This window comes from Lissotriton helveticus, chromosome 5_1 (assembly GCF_964261635.1).
Source record: "Lissotriton helveticus chromosome 5_1, aLisHel1.1, whole genome shotgun sequence".
In the NCBI taxonomy this organism is placed as follows: Eukaryota; Metazoa; Chordata; class Amphibia; order Caudata; family Salamandridae; genus Lissotriton; species Lissotriton helveticus.
The window spans coordinates 1980658587-1980680779 of NC_136065.1; the positions used below are offsets into that span (position 1 = coordinate 1980658587).

At 46.5% G+C, this 22193-nt stretch overlaps 1 long non-coding RNA gene across 1 annotated transcript; it reads right to left on the minus strand.

Moving 5' to 3' along the window:
• Positions 1–2196: 2196 nt before the first annotated feature.
• Positions 2197–17131, minus strand: LOC144753932 (uncharacterized). The gene is made up of 3 exons (XR_013594601.1): positions 14872–17131; positions 13385–13480; positions 2197–2277 (listed from the first exon to the last, which is right to left on the minus strand). It is a non-coding gene; the product is annotated as an uncharacterized LOC144753932 (long non-coding RNA).
• Positions 17132–22193: the final 5062 nt, after the last annotated feature.

Genomic DNA, 22193 nt, shown 5'->3' on the forward strand with positions numbered 1-22193 from the left:
GTATTCGCCGCTGTCACCACACAGGTCCGTATGTATGAAGTAGGAGATAAGGCAGGAAAGGTGCTGCTTTGACTAGTCAATAAAAACCTGGGCCTGTGATTTATCCCTTGCTTGAAGAATGCTAAGGGAGAAAGTTTAATGGATCCCCAAGTTAGCTCCCAAGTGTTTGCACACTGCTTTGAGTTCCTGTATGCAGCAGGGACTCCACCTAATGCAGAAAGCACAAGCCCCATTGCAGAGGACTCACCAATCCAGAGCCCCCTCCGCCACCTTGGATGGTCAACGTTTGACTGCACTGCTAAGCTAAGAAGTAGTACGGGAGGCCCTAGCGGAGCTTCCACATGGGAGAACCCCTTCAGACGAGGATGAACTTTGGCCCAGTTTTCTGCAGATATGTAGAACTACTGTACACGGAACCTTGGGCACGCGTAAGGCTTAATGGCACAATGTCAGAACCCTTTCATAAAGAAAGGGGCACCAGAAAAGAGGTCCCCATGTCACCGCTTCTTTTTTAAAAATAATGAAACCTATGGTGGAGTGGATCCCCCATGATGCACAGCTACGCGGGTTTTTATCGCCATCCTCGGGAGAGAGAGAGAGAGAGAGAGAGAGAGAGAGAGCGAGAGAGAGAGAGAGAGAGAGAGAGAGAGAGAGAATATACTTTCATTATACATGACGAAATCCTGATATATATTATTGATGCCTCACAACCTCTCCCCTGCTAAATGCACATGTAGGAACTTTAGGGAGAAGCTTCGGGCTTATCTGTGAACTGGACAAAGACTACTTACTTCCCAGTGTCTCGTGGCATGCTGTCCTTCGGGGATCGCTGGGCCTACATTGGGCCTCACACCATTTTTAGTATTTGGGCATGCCAGTGACTCTCGATATTTATGTATTATTCACAAACAAGGGAGCCCAGTAAGATTGGTCAGGGACCTTGGGTACAAGTATGCTACAAACACAGTGATCTCTCACAAAAGAAAATAGGAGAAAAACAGTAAATATAGAAATAGTGACTCTCGATAAGCAGTGGGCATGGGATTTAAATATATCACCTTTACCTGCATGTATTAAGCAAGACATGAAATCCTAGAACTCACTGCCGGTCAATGTGACAGGCGAGGTTGTTTTATTCAAAAGTATCCCCCAGCTACTCTACACTCTTCAGAACTTCCCATATGAAATACCACACTCCTTTTCCAAACATTACAACCAGCTTTGTGAAGGTTTCTATGGGCCGGTAGGCAACTTCGAAGAGCTTATATGAAGTGTATTTATCACCATATGAAGGAGGGGTGAGATTAGCAGACATCCAATTATATTACTGGGTGAGCCAAATCCTCCATACGAATGACTGGCTATTCTCTAATCATGACGACACTATGGTGACGGCAGAGCTGCAGTACATAGAGCCACATGGGCTTCCACACTTACTGTATGGGACACAAATGCACCCAGATCTCCCCCTGGCCTCAAGGAAACCCAGGCTGTTGGTATCGGGCTCTCTCATGGATTATTTTCTGACAGCTAAAACACCACTGTGGGATGGCACATAGTTGGAATATACTGTAAAATTAGCAGGCTTTTGTGCATTGGACCTTATTGTATCTCCAGACTTGGAGATGTCTTGGAGGGGAGCCATATCCAGCCTTTCACTTTTCTGGTAGGTTCGTATAATAGTCACCACACAAAATTCTATCAATATTTACAATTAAGTTCTGCATTGGAGACACATAGAGGAGTCCCTCTTAAACTACTCTAGCATATTCCACTAGAACCTCAAGTTAAACTGTCAGTTATAGAGAGAAAGGGCATATTTCGACTTTACTACACATTGGCACCAATACACCTGATCCTCTGGTGGCGTTGAGAGACAGAGGGATGCAGGTCGTCAGTCCTATATAAATGATGTGGAATACAGTCAGTAGAGGCAAGAATGACGGTCGATATCCATGAGGCTGCATCTCATGCAGCAGAAATATCTGCACAAGGTATACTACAGTCCATCTAGGCTTAGCAAAATGGGCCTTGATCCTAATTGCCCTAGATGCAGAACTGAGTTAATTAACTTTTACCATACAGAGTGAGCATTTCCTATTATCAGGGGTGGCTGGCAACGCAGGCAAATGGGTGGTGAATAGGTGCCTGCATGTGTACAAAAATAAATAAAATAAAAAGAATTAAGTCACTTACCTTGCTTTCTGCACAACACGTTCTACTTGCTCCGGTCCAGTGTTCTTCTTCTCTGTCTCCTCCAATCTCCAGCCAACTCTCCTAATCAAACAAGATCGAAAGAAAGGATCGTCTTACCGCCCAGGAAGAGGACTCGCCATTGCACACAAGAACTCCCTTCGACTCTCCACCTCCAGCACGAGCAACCCCCTCACCAGCACAGAGAACATCCACTACCAGATTAGCCCCAGATCCACGCTGCGCGGGACCCTTGTCTACAGATCCCCGGGACTTCACGCCTCTTCTGCCCCCACCATTGCCAACCTTGCCGCATCCCACGCCATTGCCTCCACGGACTACTTCCTCTTCAGAGACCTCAACTTCCTCCTCAGCAACAGCAGAGACCCCGACTCCACCACCCTCCTTGACAACCTCGCCAACCTCGGACGGAAGCAGCTCATCACGCCCCCACCCACAGAGCCGGACACATCCTTGGCCCCATCTTCGCAGGAGGGACAAACATCCACTTCAGCCACACCACACAGCCCCTCTGGACACATCACCACTATGTACACTACACCTTCAACACCACCACCACCACCACTCCCAAACCCGCCCTCACCCGCCTCGAAGGAACTGGAGTAAGATAACAGAGGAAGACCTCAACACCACCTCCTCTATGACCCCCCCTCTGCCACGACCGACGCCACTCTGCTGCCAAAGAACTAAACTGCTGGATCTCCAGCTGTGCAGACAATCTCATACCCCTCTGCCACCCCGTCAAACAACGCCCCCGGAAGGCCGCCTGGTTCACCACCAACCTCCAAGAAGCCATACGCTCCTGCAGACGCCTCGAGAAAATCTGGAGAAACAGGAAAATCACAGAAGACTAGAACACCTACAGGAACGCCATAACTGAATACCACCAGCACATAAGAACCACCAAGCGGACCTTAATCAGGAACAACATCCATACCAACGCCAGTAACACAAAAGAACTCTTTAACGTCATACAGCAGTTCACCAAACCCCCAGCGAAGCCATGGACATCACACCATCCCAGGACGTCTGTGACAAGCTCAGCTCCTACTTCCACCTACAACAACTTCAGTGAACAGACTTCAGAAACCACCCCCCACTACACCACCAACAACCAGCCCACCATCACCACCTGGAAACCTGCTACCACTGAAGACAGCGCCATGACCGTGAAGAACACCTACTCAGGAGCCCCCACAGACTGTGTGTTGGTGTGTACCTTGTAGACCTTGTTTAGCCCTATGGATTTTCGTTTTTGCATTTTATTGCATTAAAACGGCAAAGCAGTGTGGTTTAGCATGCATCCTTTGCCTGGCTTTTATAGGCCTTTTGTCAGTACATTGTTTCCCAGGCCTCCTGCTTGTTGCTTGTGATTTGTGAGTGTCCATGCGGCTGGTGGCCTTTTCTGGTGGGAGTTATTAGTGTGCTGATTTTGCCAGATAGGCCTGCATGGTATTCCTTTATGGTCTAGGCTTATTGTTGTGGGCCTGGCCATGAGGCTGGCGGACATTTTGAAAACAGGCAGTGTGCTTATTGCAATTGGCCTGCATTGTCTGTCTTCTGTTTCTTGTCGTTGTGTTGGCCTGGCCATGTGGTTGGTGGCCATTTTGAAGCCCAGTACTGTGCTTTTGCCATAGACCTGCAAGCTTGTGTGTCCTTGTCTGCCAACAGGCCTTTCATCCAGTATACTCAGAGCAGGTAGCCACAGGTGCATTAAACAAGTGTTTCTGTGTGTTCTGTTGAATTTAAACATCATTTAGGGCATGGATGGCATTGAATTGAGTTGCAAAATGTGTTTTTTGGGGGTATTTCTGTTTTTGTGTGTGTGTTAAAGTAATGCCTTTGTTGTGTGTTTCTGGTGTGTTGGTGTGTACCCTGCAGACCTTGTTTTGCCCTGTTGATTTTCGTGTTTTGCATTTTATTGCATTACAAAGGAAAAGCAGTGTGGTTTAGCATGCATCCTTTGCCTGGCTTTTCTAGGCCTTTTGTCCGTACATTGCTTCCCAGGCCTTCTGCTTGTTGCTTGTGATTTGTGAGTGTCCATGTGGCTGGTGGCCTTTTCTGGTGGGAGTTATTAGTGTACTGTTTTTGCCATGTAGGCCTGCATGGTATTCCATTGTGGCCTAAGCTTCTTGTTGTGGGACTGACCATGAGGTTGGCGGCCGTTTTGAAGAGAGGCATTGTGCTTTTTGTAATAGACCTGCATTGTCTGTCTTCTGTTTCATGCAGTTGTGTGGGCCTGGCCATGTGGCTGGTGGATATTTTGAAGCCCAGTACTGTGCTTTTGCCATAGGCCTGCAAGCATGTGTGGCCTTGTCTGCCATCAGCCCTTTCATCCAGTAGGCTCAAAGCAGGTAGCTACAGGTGCATTAAATAAGTGTTTCTGTGTGTTCTGTTGAATTTAAACATTATTTAGGGCATGGATGGCATTGGATTGAGTTGCAAAATGTGTTTTATGGGAGGTATTTCTGTGTGTTAAAGAAATGCCTCTTTTGTGTGTGTCTGGTTTGTTGGTGTGTACCCTGCAGACCTTGTTTTGTCCACTTGTGACCACAGACATCTCTGCAACTTGTGCACCAGTGTCCTGCCTGACATCTGAAAATATGGCCCCAAAGAAAGGTACCAGGTTCTCCAGTACCAAGAAAGTTGCCGGTGAGAAGAAGGCGGAACATAAAAAGGAAGTGGCACTTACCATGACTGGTGTGCTGGCCAATGTGTTTTTTGGGACCAAAGAAATTACGCCAGCAGCAGCGTTGTCCAGGGACCAGGCTGGGAGCAGCACCTACGTGCCAGCGGGCCAACCCCACCAACCTAGCCCAAGTCCATGAGTGTCGCAGAGGTAGCCAGTCTTCTAACGAGCAGCGATGTTGAAATGTCATTATCGCAAAGTAGTACGCAATCAACGCAGGCGGAAACTCAGCAGATAAGTGTGCAGCAGCAGGCGCAGCCGCAAGAACAGCAGCAGCTGCAAGAACAACAGCAGCCGCAACAACAGCAGCAGCCACAAGATCAGCAGCAGCCACAACAACAGCCCACAATAGTAGTTGTTCCTCCTGAAGAAGTGGCATTTCAGGAAATCGAGCTTCCTGCAGACAAAGTGGAGCAAGACACTGTTTCAGAAGATCCATTGTATTCCAGACCCCCAGCAGGGAAAAGGCGGGTTAGTCCATCATCTTCTTCTTCAAGCCCCGCTTCTGATGATCGAGATGCCACTTGGAAGCCACCAGCTCAGTCTAAGAGTGATGCACGGCACAAGACAAGACTAGTGAAAAGGAAGGTTCCAGACAGCCTTAGAGTTATGGATGGACATGTACAAGAGGGGGATGATGATGATGACGAGCCAGTCATCACAAACATCACTCCCGGCCCAATGGAGATGGATACCAACATTATTACCCTATCTAAAATGGCTGTGAGGGATGTAGCATGGATACCATGAACACAGGTAACACCTAACCCTGGGCGTAGTTCGCGAAGTAGCGCTACTCGTTGCTACGCGATGTGCACGTCGCACTACGCGAGCTATGCGTAGCACTATGCGAACTGCGTAGTACCCTGTTCACACTGTGCAAGATGCCGTTTTCAATGATTGCACAGTGCAGACAAGCAATCATTGAAAATGGCACCTTGCACAGTGCGAGCTGTAGCTTTCTACCGCTCGAGTAGATTTTTACTTGAGCAGCAGCTTTCTCAATGCAGACTGGTAGTTTCTCATCGGGAGCGGTCGCGAGCATACGCGACCACTCACAATGAGAAACCTGACCATTGAGAATCTCACAGGGAGGTTTATTTTCCACGCTCGCGATCGGCAACTTGATGTTGCTGATCGCAAACGAGGAAAAAGTCTCGCCGGGATGTCATTTTCCTTGCTCGCGGGCACCAACTTGACGTTGAGGACCGCTAGCAAGCAAAAATTGACCGCTGCACTACGCTACGCGTGTTTGCACTGTGCTACGTGGAATTCGCGGAGTAGCGCAAACTACGCGAGCGTAGTGTAGTGCTGTGCCCAGGGTTAGTAACACCACCACAACCTCCAGCTTCCATATTGGCATTTGCAAAGGCCCAGCAGGGACCTACATCCAGCTCAACCACCACCTCAGTAGGTAGTGATAGAAGTCACAGTGTAGCTGCACAGAGCGACATTCCAAGTATACCCTCCAGTTCATCTGGTATTGAAAGTGGCATATCCAGCAGTGCCAGAAAGTTCTCCTCCCCAGTTTGGGTCTTCTTTTCGTTTAGCAGTAAGGAGGAGAACATTGCTAAATGCTCAATTTGTCGACATGCTGTTAAGCTTGGTACAAACTATGGTACCGGAGGCCAAACAAATCATCTCAAAAAACATCACGCTTATCCATTCCATCAGTACCTTGCGCCCTGATGAAGGAAGCCTGTATTGGCACTGTTCCGAAATGCGCGCCGGCGCTTTTCTTGGATGTTTCTTGTTTGAATGTGAGTGTGAGTTTTGGTATGGGTATGATTTTGGGTTGAGTGGAAGAGTGAGTGAGCTGTGTGCCAATTTTTATTTCTTCTTGTTGTCCTAAGGCTGTGTTTGGATATTTTGTTTGTTTCCTACGATAACCTCATACAAAATCAAGACAAAGAAATGTATTGTATATTAAATCTCAATAATTGAATTATTTTTCTATGTTAATAAAAAGAAACATTTGATATATATTTTAGGTGTTTTGTGGGCTTTTGGCTCTTTCCTTTATTTAGAGAGTTGTGAATACTTCCTTCTTACTATTGGGAACCCCCCTTCCATGTTTCCTTGTCAATTATCTCGCCCTGGCGGGTTGTTCCCCTCTTAGCTTGCTTAGTTTTCAGGGCCCCTCTTCTGTTTTTTGCATTGCAAAATAAGATTTTGTCACAAGAACATTACATTTGTGCCACATTTCTGGATCCATAGTCAAATTGGGCACTGAAAAGTAAGACAATAATTCCTTTTTCAGAAACGGATGTTGCCCGGTACAAAACTTGGATAGCTGAGTCAGCCAGTAACTTGGAAAATGAACGGCTGCTAACTAAAAGCCCACTAGAGAAACCCACAACAAGTACTGCAGTAGGGCATCCAGTGCCAAGTACAACCTCGGAGCCTGAGGGCAGTGCGTTTGGCTCAGAACACTCAAAATGACTATAGAAAACAGCCAGATCTGGATCATTAGGCCCAGTAAAATCGTTAAACGATTGGTATTTACAGCAAGGCATTGGTAGGTCCAGTGCTGATGCAAAGACAAAAGAACCCGAAAAAAGTGTAGCACCCCTGAACATTGAGCAGATCGTCCAGGCCTATCTGGATGACCCAACAGAGGTGTACATTGATCAAAACCCATTGCGGTATTGGTATGGGAAAAGGGGCCAATGGCCTCTGCTCAGCCCGGCGATAAACTATCTCGCTTGCCCTGTCGCAAGTGTCTCTTCTGAACATGTTTTCAGTGCTGCTGGTTCCATTGTAACAGTGAGAAGGACCAGTCTCTCGCCCAAAAATGTGGAGAGGTTAACCATGATCAAAATGAATCAGCACTTTATAACACCGAATTACACAATACATGAATCAAGGGAGGAAGATGAGGACAGAGGCTCAGGTGATGGAAGTAGAGTGTTAGATGATGATTACTTACTTTTGGTTGAACCCCTAGAGTTTGAGGACGAGCTATACTTCCCTGACAATTAGGCTTGCGTTTCTTACTGTCTTCCTCCCTTATTTTCTTTTATTGTGTGTCTGTCTTTCTGGTTAGAAACTTTGAATCACAACAAATCCATCACCACTCTCTTCTATTCTTTTTATTGCCATTACAAGTTTCAGCTGTCTGCATTTCACAGTCCACTCCCTGAATCCTGCTCATCCATCCTCCTGAATCGCCCTAAATCAATTGCCCACAAGCCAGATGATGATTGGATGATGCAAAATAGAAGAAAAAAGAAAATCTTTCCTAGTCCCTCCAAAAGAAGTGGAACATGATGATGACTACTATAGCTATCCTCCTTTCTGAGCTGAGAGAGACTGCCCATTAACTGAAGATGAGAAGGAACAGGTAATGAATGATGCCATGCATTGGACGCTGACTGAGTGATTATGTTTTGTTTGTTATGCATGAAGTTAATTGATTGAGTACTATATGTAATCTACACAGTAAAAGTAACTCAAGGCAATTTTTCACTTCTTGTATTTTTAATAACAAATTTGTACTTCTACTGCAGGTCGATACATTGCATTTTGAATATAGGAAGGGGACTCAATCTGTACACTGCACACTGAGTAGGACAACACCATGATGGATGATGATGGCGAGAGAGTCTGCCCCTTCACTTAAAATTAACCCTGGGCAAAGCACTACGCTACGCTCGCGGAGTTTGCGAAGTTTTCACAACTTCGCACTACGCGAGCTGCACGTAGCACAGTGCGAACATGCGTAGTGCAGCGTAGCGTAGTGCAGTGGTAATTTTTTGCTTGTTCACGGTCCTGAACGTCATGTTCGCGACCGCGAGCAAGCAAAATGACATCCCGGCGAGATTCTCAACGCGAGGAGGTCAGGTTTCTCATTGTGAGTGGTTGCGCATGCTCGCGACCGCTCTCAATGAGAAACTACCTGTTCGCGTTGAGAAAGCTGCCGCTCGAGTAATAATCTACTAGAGCAGCAGAAAACTACAGCTCGCACTGTGCAAGATGCCGTTTTCAATGCTTGCACAGTGCCGGATGCTTGTCCGCACTGTGCAATCATTGAAAACGCATCTTGCACAGTGTGAACATGCTACTACGCAGCTCGCGTAGTGCTACGTGAAGTTCGCGTAGTGCGAAGTGCACTTCGCGTAGCTTCGCGTAGCGCTACTTCGCAAACTACGCCCACCCTTACAAAAATGAGAAGGAACAGGCAATGAATGGCATTCATTGGACACCGACTCTGAGTGATTGGTGTTTGTGTTGTTGTTGTTTGTTGTGCATGAAGTGAAGTCAAAGTGTACTAGTATTTAATCTACGCACTAACAGTGACTCAAGTCAATATTTCCACTCTTGTTGTTTAATAACAGAATTGTACTTCTACTGCAGGCCAATCCATTGCATTTTTGAATATAGAATCTGGACTCACTCGGTACACTGCAGACTGCGATGAACAACACCATCATGATGACCACAGTGACATAGTATCTTCGCAGTCATTCAGTACAAGTATCGGAGATGATTGATGGAATAAATCGGTGTTTCATGAGTGGCATAACAGGTAAACAAGTCAACAACAACCACATCAGACCTAAATGTCTGTAGCGGTGGAATCGAGTTTAGCGTGGTATTACTGTGGTGTATTGATTTAGTCTCTTAAATTGTAAAATGCTATGTTGCTGGATATGTGCTTTGTCCAACTCTTTTAAAAAATGTACGCTAAATGGAGGATGTGCAAAGGGTGACGTCACCGTGGGCCTGCTCTGTCCTGTTGTTGTTGTAGGTTAATACTGAAAACAGACTACAGTAGACATGATGCATCCATGCCGCCTTTGAAAGTGTTCTTGTTGCACTACACCATGACTTATACATTTTTTCGACTTGTTTTCTCAATATCATTTTGTATTTCCATCTACAATTACAGGCCGGGCCTTACCCTGTGCTATACTTGGGAACACAATGCACACTTACCTTACCAATGAATCTATATCTGCCAGGCAGATATTTGAAAATTTTCTTTGCTATCTTTAAAAGTAAGCCCGGTACAACTGAACACAAACTGTTTGTAATCCGGGTCTCCTTATCATCATCATGCATGCATTTCCTTTTTCTCCCTTAACAGATTGATATGGATATGGTAGTCTACAAAGATTGTGTTGTATGTTGTTTGTCCATGCGTACTGTTTTTCTTTGTCAAACCTTTCCCCAAACCCACCTTCCCAACCATTCAACAAACCCTAACCCTCTTCCTATTGGCTGTGTGGCTTATTGAGGTGTGACTAAATTAAATGTACACCGATAATTTATCACACGCTTGCTGGGGAGGATGTGGCAAAAGCAACAGTAATTACATTTCAAGGCAGGGTGAGGATCTTCTTGCTTGCCCACCCATGAGCAGTATAATTGTGAGGTAATTTTTTTACCAAAGGAACCTAATACATCAGCATTAATTGCCGACATCAATTGGATTAGTTGTCATCCTTCTACACAGCACTAACAGTTACGCTTGTGTCAAGTGTACTGAAGGCGTAGTCGAGCGACTCAACACAACTAGAGTTTGTAACTCTGTGTACTAGGCTATCCCCACCACCATTATGTTTTGTTGTATTTTTGCATATTATTGTTTGGCAGTAAGTTCTGTACTGTTCTTCATTCTACTACTCCTTAAAGAGTCTCTGTCAGGTGACTGACTGTCTCATTTTCTTTTTTTGCAAATGCTACTGCCAGTGTCTACTACTACTACTACCACCACAACCATGGCATGTTAGGAAAGAAAACCATCATCACCATGCAGCCATCACTGTGCCTAAGTTAAACATCGAGCAAGGGTAAGAGAAGTTTGGGTGAGGCATAATAAAAAATGGGCATGTTTTCATTAATTCAATTTCACACACCCCTTTGAGTCTAGTTGCAGAATGCATAGACTAGGAGAGACTAACAGTACTAGTAGGACAAGTCACTCAGTGAAGGGTGCCGCATCTATCTGTTTGTGTCTTACAACGTCAGCCAATTATTTAAATAAAACACTGGCTGTGGCCCTGCACCAGCAAGGAAACAGTGTGATGTAAAACAGTAACCCCACCCACAAAACTTTAACAACATTTTATGTATAAATATATAATTTAATCCCCCAACAAAAATAAACTATGTAAAAAAATCCCACAACACCTGACCCACCCCTCTCCCTAACCCTAACCAATGTCCGTAACAAAAAAGTCCAATCTAATGTCTAATTGTCCAAAGAAACCCCAACGCCTGATTCCCACCCACCAAAAGAAGAAATAAAAAAGGGGCAATTAATAGGATCTTATGATCGGCGGGCTCGACTCTCCAGGAGGAAACGTACTTGCTCCTCTAACAGGGCATCACGGCGCTTCAATGTGCGGTAGTTGCATCCACAGGGCGGGCAGCAGTGATGTTAAAGGAGGGGGCGGCAGCGGGTAGCTGCCAGACGGTGGCGCAGTGACACTGGAGGGGGGTTGCTGGGGCCTGGGACATTAGAGGAGGCTGCAGCTGCTGCCACCTCTCCTCCTCCTCTGCCAGCCGACGGCATTCCTGCTATATGGCCTCCAGCTTCCGGCGCCGGGCCTTGGCTGCCAACTCCTTCCTGTCCAGTTTCCCCTTGGTAGGAGTAGCTATATATCAAGAAGAACAAACAAGACTATTGTAAAATATACTCTTAGTAAAGCTGTAAGACAAATTAATTCTACACATAGTGGTACAGTAGCACTAAGCATGGGCGGATTTTGCGGATCCACGATTCACGGATTTGCGGATCTGCGGATCGTGGATCCGCAAAATCCGCGAATTTTGCGGATTGCCGACCGGCGGATTTGGGCGGGGCTTCCATGCGACCGATCAGACCAGCAGATGAAGATACAGAAGCTCCTGGTCACAGGAACAGCACTGGGATTGTGCTCGTGAAAGTCAAGGATGCATAGGCCTCTATCCAGCATCACAGCTGATTTCGACGGTAGATTTGGGAAGAAGGCACACCTGCCCAGCCTTGACAACGCTCACGATTGTTTTTTGGCTGATGAATGAGTCACTGCATTTGAGCTTCAACTAGTTCCAGCGACCATGTGTGTGTTACTGTGCGATCGCCCCGAGGGGCGCAGGGGTCCCTTGGTTGAGCTGTCCATCATTGTGGGTCAATGGCGGGAAGACGGTGCACACAGCGAGTGTGTGGGCGGGGACAAACGGGCGGGGCTTCCATGCGAGTGCACATGCCTCTTGTCTGTATAAAAGGTCAGAGACCGATCAGACCAGTAGATGAAGATACAGAAGCTCCTGGTCACAGGAACAGCACTGGGATTGTGCTCGTGAAAGTCAAGGATGCATAGGCCTCTATCCAGCATCACAGCTGATTTCGACGGTAGATTTGGGAAGAAGGCACACCTGCCCAGCCTTGACAACGCTCACGATTGTTTTTTGGCTGATGAATGATTCACTGCATTTGAGCTTCAACTAGTTCCAGCGACCATGTGTGTGTTACTATGCGATCGCCCCGAGGGGCGCAGGGGTCCCTTGGTTGAGCTGTCCATCATTGTGGGTCAATGGCGGGAGGACGGTGCACAGCGTGAGTGTGTGGGCGGGGGTTCCAAAGGGTCTGGGCCCCATCAGAGCAGCAGATGAAGAGACAGCACACCAGCCTGGCCTGTTGTAATTATTTTACGATGGCGCCGGCAAGCTGCCAGCGCCATCCTAAAATAGTTACTAAATTAGCTTCAACAGGAAGCTCTAATAGATAAAATCGAGCACCTGCTTTGTTTTATCTATTAGAGCTTCCTGTTGAAGCTAACTTAGTAACTATTTTAGGAAGGCGCTGGCAGCTTGCCGGCGCCATCGTAAATTAGTTACAACAGGCCAGGCAGGCTTGAACTTTTGCCCCCGAAATCCGCCGCTCGCGGATTTGCGGATTCGCGGTAAATTCGCGGGAGTTCGCGGATCGCGAATTTACCGAAAATCCGCAAAATCCGTGAGCGGAGCGGATTTTGCGCTCATGCTTAAGTAGCACTACCAAGCACAGTGAACAACATTTGTGGTATGTATCTATCCTCCCACTTCCTTGGCCTTTAACATTTGTGGGAGTTTTAGGAATTCAACCAACTATGCATCTGATTCCTATCAGCCCCCTATGCATGCATGCATCCCACGTATCCTTCCCTGCCAGTCATAAATATTTAAATCTTGCCTGTCCTTCTTCTTTCCACCCTTCTTTCCCTTTTCATTCAAACCATCCCTCAAGGTCATCTGATCAGACTTTTAGTCTTCACCATAAAACTTTCACAACTGAGTTGAAGTCAGATAGAAGAGGCCATTGGTTACTCAACACTCCCGCCGCTAATGCTTTTACTAATGCTAAGTAAAGTGTGTCTTCAACCGTTCACAACAACTTCTTACTAAGTAAGTCTCAACAGTACAGTATACAGTACACCCTTGCAGTGAGTGTAATGTCAATAAGTAAGGATTAGGAATCTAACTTACCACCGCCCGCCACTGCTGCTAGCTCACCTCTTGCAGCTCCTCCTACAACTGCCATATTCTCTCCTCCCTCAGAAGCCACGTCACCTTCGTCGCTGGTCCCGGCACTGTTGGTCGGTAGTGCACCTAGAAAAAAACATTACACATTTTTTAGATGTCATATACACCTCCCCCTATTTTTCACTAGCAAGATTGTAAAATGAGTTAATAGTTTTACATAGATATACAACATACATCACTAGTACAAATCAGGTAGTAGAGTAGACATTAGTAGTTATATGGTCCCTAGGGTCATTCTAGTCTTTGCTTAGTTAGCCCGAGCCATGCAACCATTTTACCTTTGTGTCTTTTATTTTGCTGCACTTTACCTCGCAGCTTGTTGTGTAAGGCGCCTTTGAGCCCACATGAGCTCATATTGCTACTGCCTAAGTACTCCGTACAAGGTCGAACAAAACAAGCCAATTTGTTATGGAGTTCTGGGGTTAGTCCATATTGCTTATCCATAAAAATACTACACTTTTTGGCACAACTGAGAAATGCTTGCAATATACTAACGTGCACCATTTTTTTCATTACAGACGGAAGATTCCCTTTTACGAATCAGAGCTTTGCAGAGTTTATGATGTAACCAGTACTAGGTTCTTCTAAGCTGAGGGGTCCCCAGAATTTGCTTAGAGATCTTCATTTATAATTTTATATAAACTATATTCCTACCAAGGGGATGGCGGTGCTTCCACCACTGTTCAGTTTCGCATTTTTTTGTCTTCGTTCTATGGACTTGTAGTTGTTGTAAGTGTAATTAAGTGTAACAATGTTTATTGTTTTAATCTTATGCATTTTGCTGTTGGTGCTGCATTATAGAACAACGTACAGAGCTTGTCAGTTGAAAATAAACCTTTTGAACTTACATAGACTCGGAGGTATTTGGTGTGGACTTACACGAGTGAGTGAGCGAAAGGAAGGGTGTGCATGTGCATTGCTTCCACGATTGAGAGGTCGGAGTGTTATGTTCTGGGTTGTCTACTCATTGGGTATCTTGGGGGGGGTTCGGAGAGCTAATAGTAATGAGACACTACTATAATTAGTCGGGCAGGGGATTGTGTAGGTTCTGATTGAGGTGCGAGGAAGGTCCAACCTCCCATCACCAACGTCCTATTTTCTTGTGCAAAGTTCTGTATGTGCAAAATCCCTACCACAGTAGTAGTATGTTTTACCCTATCAAAATAGTAAAATCTGGTTGGGCATTTTGTTGGTGGGAATTGGTGAAAAGCCTCTTTTAAATAAAGAGTGGCCAACTGGGCAAGCTTAGCTACAAACAGACTAATAGTAGTAGTACAGAGAGTCATAGCAGAGGCAGTTAGAGGCAGGGATAACAAGAATTTAGAAACAGATAGTCTAGATCGAAGGATAAATGGTAAAAAATAGCATCAGGAAATGGAAACAATAGTTTGGAAAAAATAAGGTGCAGTAAAAGTTAGGGAATAAGAATTATTAATATTAACAACAGGAAGACTTACTGGGTCCCGGTTCTCCGGTCCCTGGTGTTCAACTGCTCCCGCCGACTCCGACCCCGTCTTCTTGCCCCTGGGTGCTCATCATGAAAGATATAAGAAAGAAAGAGACAAATGTTGATGATTGGTGTGAAACAAATAGAAATATTTTTAAAAGACGATCAAAAAAAACATTTATGTAAACAAAAATTGCAATAAAATTGACCTATCTAATCTGGTGGACTAGTAGTATCGGGGGATTTGCGGACTGACTAGTTATTATTTATCAACACTAATCAATCAATCAATCAATCAATCAAGAAATTTGTATAGCGCGCTACTCACCCGGAGGGTCTCAATGCGCTTGGGGAAGAGGGGTCCGCTACTGCTCGAACAGGCAGGTCTTGAGTTGCTTCCTGAAGGAGAGGTGGTCTTGGGTAAGACGGAGGTGGAAGGGGAGGGAGTTCCAGGTCTTGGTAGGAGAAGGATCTTCCTCCCATGGTGGCTCTTCGAATGCGTGGAACGGCGGCGAGGGCGTGGCTGGTCGATCGTAGCTGGCGGGTGGGAGTGTAGAAGGTCAGGCAGTTGTTGAGGTTCCTGGGGCCCAGGTCGTGGAGGGCCGTGTGTGCGTGGGTGAGGAGACGGAACGTGATTCTCTTGTTGACGGGGAGCCAGTGTAGGTCTCTCAGGTGTCCGGAGATGTGGCTGTGTCGGGGGATGTCCAGGATGAGTCGTGCGGAGGCGTTCTGGATGTGTTGGAGTTTTTTCTGCAGTTTGGCTGTGGTTCCGGTGTAGAGGGTGTTTCTGTAGTCCAGTCGGCTGGTGACGAGTGCCTGGGTGACCGTCTTCCTGGTTTCGGTGGGGATCCAACGGAAGATCTTTCTGAGCATGCGTAGGATGTTGAAACACGATGATGAGACGGCATTGACTTGCCTGGTCATCAAGAGGGAGGAGTCCAGGATGAAGCCCAGGTTGCGTGCGTGGTCCGTTGGTTTGGGTGCGCTGCCCAGGGCAGGGGGCCACCAGGAGTCATCCCAGGCAGAGGGTGATGATCCCAGGATGATGACTTCCGTTTTGTCTCAGTTCAGTTTCAGGCGGCTGTTCTTCATCCACTCGGCTACATCTTTCATCCCTTCGTGTAGGTTGGTTCTGGCGGTGGCGGGGTCATTGGTGAGGGAGAGGATCAGCTGGGTGTCGTCGGCATAGGAGATGATGTTGAGGTTGTGTTGGCGTGCGATGGCCGCGAGGGGGCTCATGTAGACGTTGAAGAGGGTGGGGCTGAGTGATGATCCTTGTGGATGCCGCAGATGACTTCGGTGGCCTTGGATCTGAACGGGGGGAGGCGGACTCTCTGGGTTCTTCCGGCGAGGAATGAGATGATCCACTCCAGTGCCTTCTCTTGGATTCCGACGTTGCTGAGGCGTTGTACTAGGGTGCGCTGGCAGACAGTGTTGAACGCTGCGGAGAGGGCCAGGAGGATGAGAGCCGCTGTTTCCCCGTTGTCGAGCAGGGTTCGGATGTCGTCAGTGGCTGCGATGAGGGCGGTCTCGGTGCTGTGGTTGGCTCGGAAGCCGAACTGTGAGTGGTCGAGGGATCCGTTAATCTCGAGGAAGGCGGCAAGCTGTCTGTTGACGGTCTTCTCGATGACTTTGGCAGGAAACGGGAGGAGCGAGATGGGGTGGTAGTTCTTGAGGTCGGTGGGGTCTGCTGATGGTTTCTTCAGGAGGGCACTCCAGTATTCCATTCTGATTCCAGAATACTAACTAAGCCTAAGTACCACCTGACCTAGCCCACCTATTCCAGGCATGCCAATTGTTCATTAAATAATTATTGCCACATCTTTTAGTCCTCAAAAATGCATAAATGGAGGACACATGCCTACATTTTTTCACCAAATTGTTGGTTGGTTGTTGCTGATCTTCGGCTAGTGCTAAGCCTATTACCTCTCATTGAGCAAACTACAAAAGGTTCTACTAAGGACTGGGGTAAGCACTAGTAGCACTCAGCAGCACGTGCCGTAACAGAGGGGGCATCACGCTGACCACTAAAAAATGACAAACTCATACTAATAAGTAACTAAACCTAAGTATCAATCCACCACTATCTCTTCGTGACAGGACAAAGGAAGGACTAGAGTCACTCTAGCATTACCTAACTTAAGTTCTCTAAAATAAACTCTTACATAATCACGCTAAGCAAGCGCAAAGTTGCAAACAAGTAAGATTAGCATTGCAGAGCACCTATGTCATAACAATCACAGAAGACTTTTAAACGTAGTTTACCTGCAATGTAAGCAGCAGCATTCTAGCTGGTCGGAAAAAAAATATATACGCAATATATAACACAGAGCAGAAGAACAGACACAAGTACTAATATTTAAATAGCTACTCACCAAGCCGCGGGACCTCCACTCCTAGCAGGTCCAGCAGGTCCTGCTCCCGTTCCAGGATATCGGTTCACCGGTGCGTCAAGATGTGCGCTCCCATTAGCGACCGCATGGGCAAGTTGGCGCCATATTTCCAACGCGATCACGCAAAAATCATCGTGAACAGGCGGGGCAAGCACTTCCGTGTCTTTGTGATATTTCCATGTGTTTGCGGAGATTTTGACGCTTTCGCAGAGATTTGCGTAATGCGATTACGCAAATTCCACCCACCCCTAAACAGAACCCTGCCACACAAGCTTCTAACCCTCCAGAACACCGCAGCCAGAGTCATCCTCCGAACCCCACTAGATGAGTACATGACCCAATACCTATGCGACCTCCACTGGCTCCCCGTCGAGAAGAGAGTAACCTTCAAGTTACTTACCCAAGCCTACAAATCCCTCCACAAAAATTGACCCAAATAACTCAAAGAGAGTCTACATCCACGTCCCCAAAAGGAACCCCTGCTCCGCCAACCTCACTGTGGCAGAGACACCATGCTTCGGTAGAACCAGAGCAGGCGGAAGAGCCTTCTCCTATGTCGCAGCAAAGGCCTGGAACGAGCTCCAAGTCAACATCAGACGCTCCCCTACTCTGCACACTTTCAGGAAAAGCCTCAAGGCCTGGCTCTTCGACTGAACTGGTGCAGAACCCACCACCCTCCCCCTAGCACCTTGAGACCCTCACAGGTGAGTATTGCGCTTTATAAAACCCCTGATTGATTGATTGATTGGTTGATTGATTGAGGGTCTCTGATCCCTCCACCCTAGTACAGATGGCCCTTCCCTAGCAACATACCATTTGTAGAATGATTTTCTACTTTTAAGTTTGAAAATAAGGATGCTGTAACCCAGCATGTCAATACTATCCCCAATGGAACTTTCAGGGATGATATCATGTGTGTTGTAAAATGGACTGCGTTACAGTGCCCCCACACTTAAATTGCCCCTTTTTGCTACTAAGATGCTGTGGTAATTAATCTGAAAGTGTGCTGGGTCCTGCTAACCAGGCACAGCACCAGTGCTCTTTCCCTTAAGCCATAAATTTGAATTGGTACATCCAATAGGCAAATACATTTACACCCCTGTAAGACCCTAGTTTATGGTATCAGTGGGACCACGGGAAGGGATGTTAAAGGGTTGTTAGGGCTGTAGCACTTATTGTCCCACCCTGAGTGAGCTAAGTAAAAGACGGCAGGTTTGCCATGTCAGCCCTGCATTTGCAGCTTGCCTGCTCGAGTTCGACCCTGCACACACCATGTGTGACAGGGTCGCCTCACTGCATTTAATATATGTCCATCACTCCTAAAGTAAGCCTCCTATAGCCCAAGAGGCAAGGTGAAGTATATTATGTGTGTGAAAATATATGTGCAAGCATATATAGCCCTGTGGTAGCATTTAAAACGTAATTCTACTGTAAGTGATGGGTGTCTATAAGATAGCATGGGCTGGCATAAGGACATTACCTATATGTCCAGCTCCTTGATGGCCCGACTGATTTCTTTTGTGTTTGTTGTCAAACATCATGCTTTTTAACCCACAACACGATTGCTGTTTCAAGATTAAGGTAGCAAGAACACAGGTGGCACTTTAGACAGTTTCCACTTAGTTTAACCAGTGTCCTCATGCCTTGGTGGGCTTTTTTAAGGTTTTGTCACCAACACAGAGATCTGATCTCATTCTGGGCAGTGTGTGCCACTCCCAGAGGTCAGAGACAAAGGACCTGTGTGAGGAGGAGGTGAAACCTCTGCCCATACAGGCTGGCTAGTGATTGCACCGGTGGGGGGGAGGGGGCAGGGGGAGCCTCAACGTCTTTACTGGTGCAACTGGAGAGAGGAACTTGCCCCCACTCTAGGACAAAGCCTCCCACTGTCCCAAGCACTGGTTTTCATGGGCAGGAGGGACATTAGATATGCAGGAAGGCATGCACCTCCACAATGCTGACCACACATCTAGGGTGCTGCAGCTGAGGTGCACAGTCGAGGATGGCTCTGGCCATTTTGAATTTAGTCTTAAAAGCAGGTTCTGATTTATTTTAGCGACGTACATCCACAGAATGTTGTCACTGCTGGGGCGGATTAGCTGCAGGGCTAGATGCCCATACTAGTCCTCACACACACTAACACCCCATAAATACAGGATTTAAGGGGCACAGCAGACACCAGAACTTCAGATTTGATGTGAAACAAGAAGAGACCTGTATCCGCACCAGAGCTGGACTGCACAAAGGAGCGCCGCAAAGGATTACACCTGTGCCAGCCACCTTGCACCCGCTGGACTACAACTCACCTAGGACCAGAGACCAGATCCAAAAGGAAGGTGAACCCCTTTGCAACCTAAAAACTTGACAAGAACTCCCTAGGACTAGAGGTATTAGTCCCCTGCAGTTGGCTGAACCGAACTGCACTTGCATGACCAACTGAAGGACTGAGGAGCTGGACTTCGACCCTCAGTGATGCTCAAATGTCTACGTCGCTCCCCTGGTGCTCTGTAAGGAGATTTACTAAGTCTCTGTGTTAGACAGTGCCAAGGTTTTTGGTGGTCAGTCCAACAACTAACTGCTTTATTCAACAGTTAGAGAGGGGAGAACAAGCTCCCAGTACAACCAACCATCCCAGTGGCCCCGTTGTAAAGATCCGGCATTTGTTTAATCCCTCTCTTGGCACGTTAAAGTATTGATTACATATATGTATTTTTCCCTTTGACTGCAACGTTAATGTTTTTCACATTGCAAAGTATTGATTTATTTATTATTTGAAAATTGGTTATACTGTATGTATTGATCACTTTTTACAGTCTAAGTATATATATATAAATCAGAGCTATTTCTATAAGTTGGTGTCAGATATCTCTCGAATTGTGCCAATTACTTATCGTTCATGTTGGTGATGTGAAATGCTTAACACGTGTTCCTCTAAGTAGCCTGTCTGCCCTTTGCCACTCTACCAGGACTGAAAGAATGTGTGCGAGAGAGTACCGGGGGTCCATTTTTGTGTACTGTGCCAGTATTGCTTGGTAAGGCTCCCCTGCCATACCACATAATACTTTCACCTTGTAACAGTGTGGATATTTGTACAATAATAAGAAAGAGTGATCTAGAGTCCGCCATGTGCTGGAGAGAAACACAACCAGAGGTTAGCCAACATCAAGTGTCTTGAGACCGCAACCTTTTGCATTTAGAACCACGTCTTTCTTGACTTAAGTAGGGTTTTTCAAATAATCTTTTGTCTTCATTATACCTATGCCCTTCACCATTTGTTTTTTTTTTATTCGTCCCTGCAGACCCTGGCGAAATGTCCAACCCAACTGCACTCCAAACACTTCGTACTGCGAGCAGCACATTAGAAAAAAAAACTGGCTGTATGCTAACTTCCACACCTGTAACAAGTCAAGTTAATCCTTTCTGATGGTTGTTGCAGTTTTCTATTTCTTCTCCTTATCTATATCACATTTCCCTATCAGAGATCTTAACAGTATGGTCAACATTGTATGCTTAAAGCGACTTTAGTACACCTCTCCAACATTTGGACTTTTACAAAAAATATAGAGCAATGACGTCCTTGAACATCAACTAATCCAAAGCTTTACTTGAGTATTCTTTTTTTTTTTACGCATTATACCTTGATCATGCATCAACTCATCATGCAATGTGCTGAATCTGCACAATTAATAGCTACATTTTTTAAGTACTGAAAGGTAGTCATCAATCGTTTCATTTGTATTTTGCTTGTGGTGGAGAAAATGTACTGTGAAACAGCATTATGCAATTAAAGAGAAACATGTTCATCTAAATCATTTTTATTGCATTAGCAAATACTTCAGAGTCTCCATCACCCCTCTCCTGTTTGTATTTGATTGTTACCCCTCAATAGCAGGTGTCTTTTTCTTATTGAAGGTAATAACATCTTTTCAGGGTTTTACAACGTGACGCATCTCCCTAGATGCGTCACGTAAATAAGGCGCAATGTGGCGCATGGTTTACGCCGCCGCTGCGTCACAAAAGTGACGCAATGGCAGCGTAAAAGTGTCGTAAGGGGCTTGTAAATCTGCCCCAGAATATTTTTGAGTGGTGTTAAATGAATATGATGAGCTGTAGCCATTCCTTAGCTCCTTGTTTTGTGAATAGCTAAATATTTGTTAGATGATAGTAATTGCTGTACTGCTTTGTAGAGTGCAAGTGGTTTGAAAGAGCAAACACGAGATGCAGGCTCACTACAAAACTAAGGGGCCCATTAGGATGGCGGGCGGGGGCAATCCGCCCGCCATCCTCACTGAAATTACCCCCGCCACATTAGGATGGCTGTGGGGTCTGCGGCGGACGGAAGGTTTAATATGAAGGCGGTGTCTGTTTGACACCGACAGCCATATTAGTATGGGCCCAATCAGATGCCTTTCCGTGGCGGCAATGCCGCCACGGAAAGGCAGGGGTTCTTCACTTCGGGCCCCCTGCGGCCCCGGGTGTGAAGGCGAGGTGGGGGGTGCACACGAGGGTACCTGTGGTACCCCCCAGCATTTGCATACACAAAGCGGCAGGCACCGCGCGGTGCCTGCCGCTTTTTGTATACAAAGGCATTCATGCATTTTTAGCATTGCTGAGAGCACCGCCCGCCACAATGTGAAAAATGAGGGATGCGCCCACCACTGTGGCAGGCGCATCCTAATCCCCTCCACGGGACACCCGCCCTTATGGTGGGCGGTCCCAAACCCCGTGAGGACATTCTAATGACCCCCTAAGTTTGAACAGTTAAGGTTTTGACAATTAAATTCCACACCAAGAAAATAATAAAAAGTAAGCTGAGCAAATTTACCCTTGGTCGAAATTCAGTTAAATGAAAACCATAGAGAAAGTGCGTAGCACTGCAGGCACAGTGACGCAGTCAGCGTGGCAGTCACACGCATAGTTGTCAGTCGCTGTTGGCAGCGCG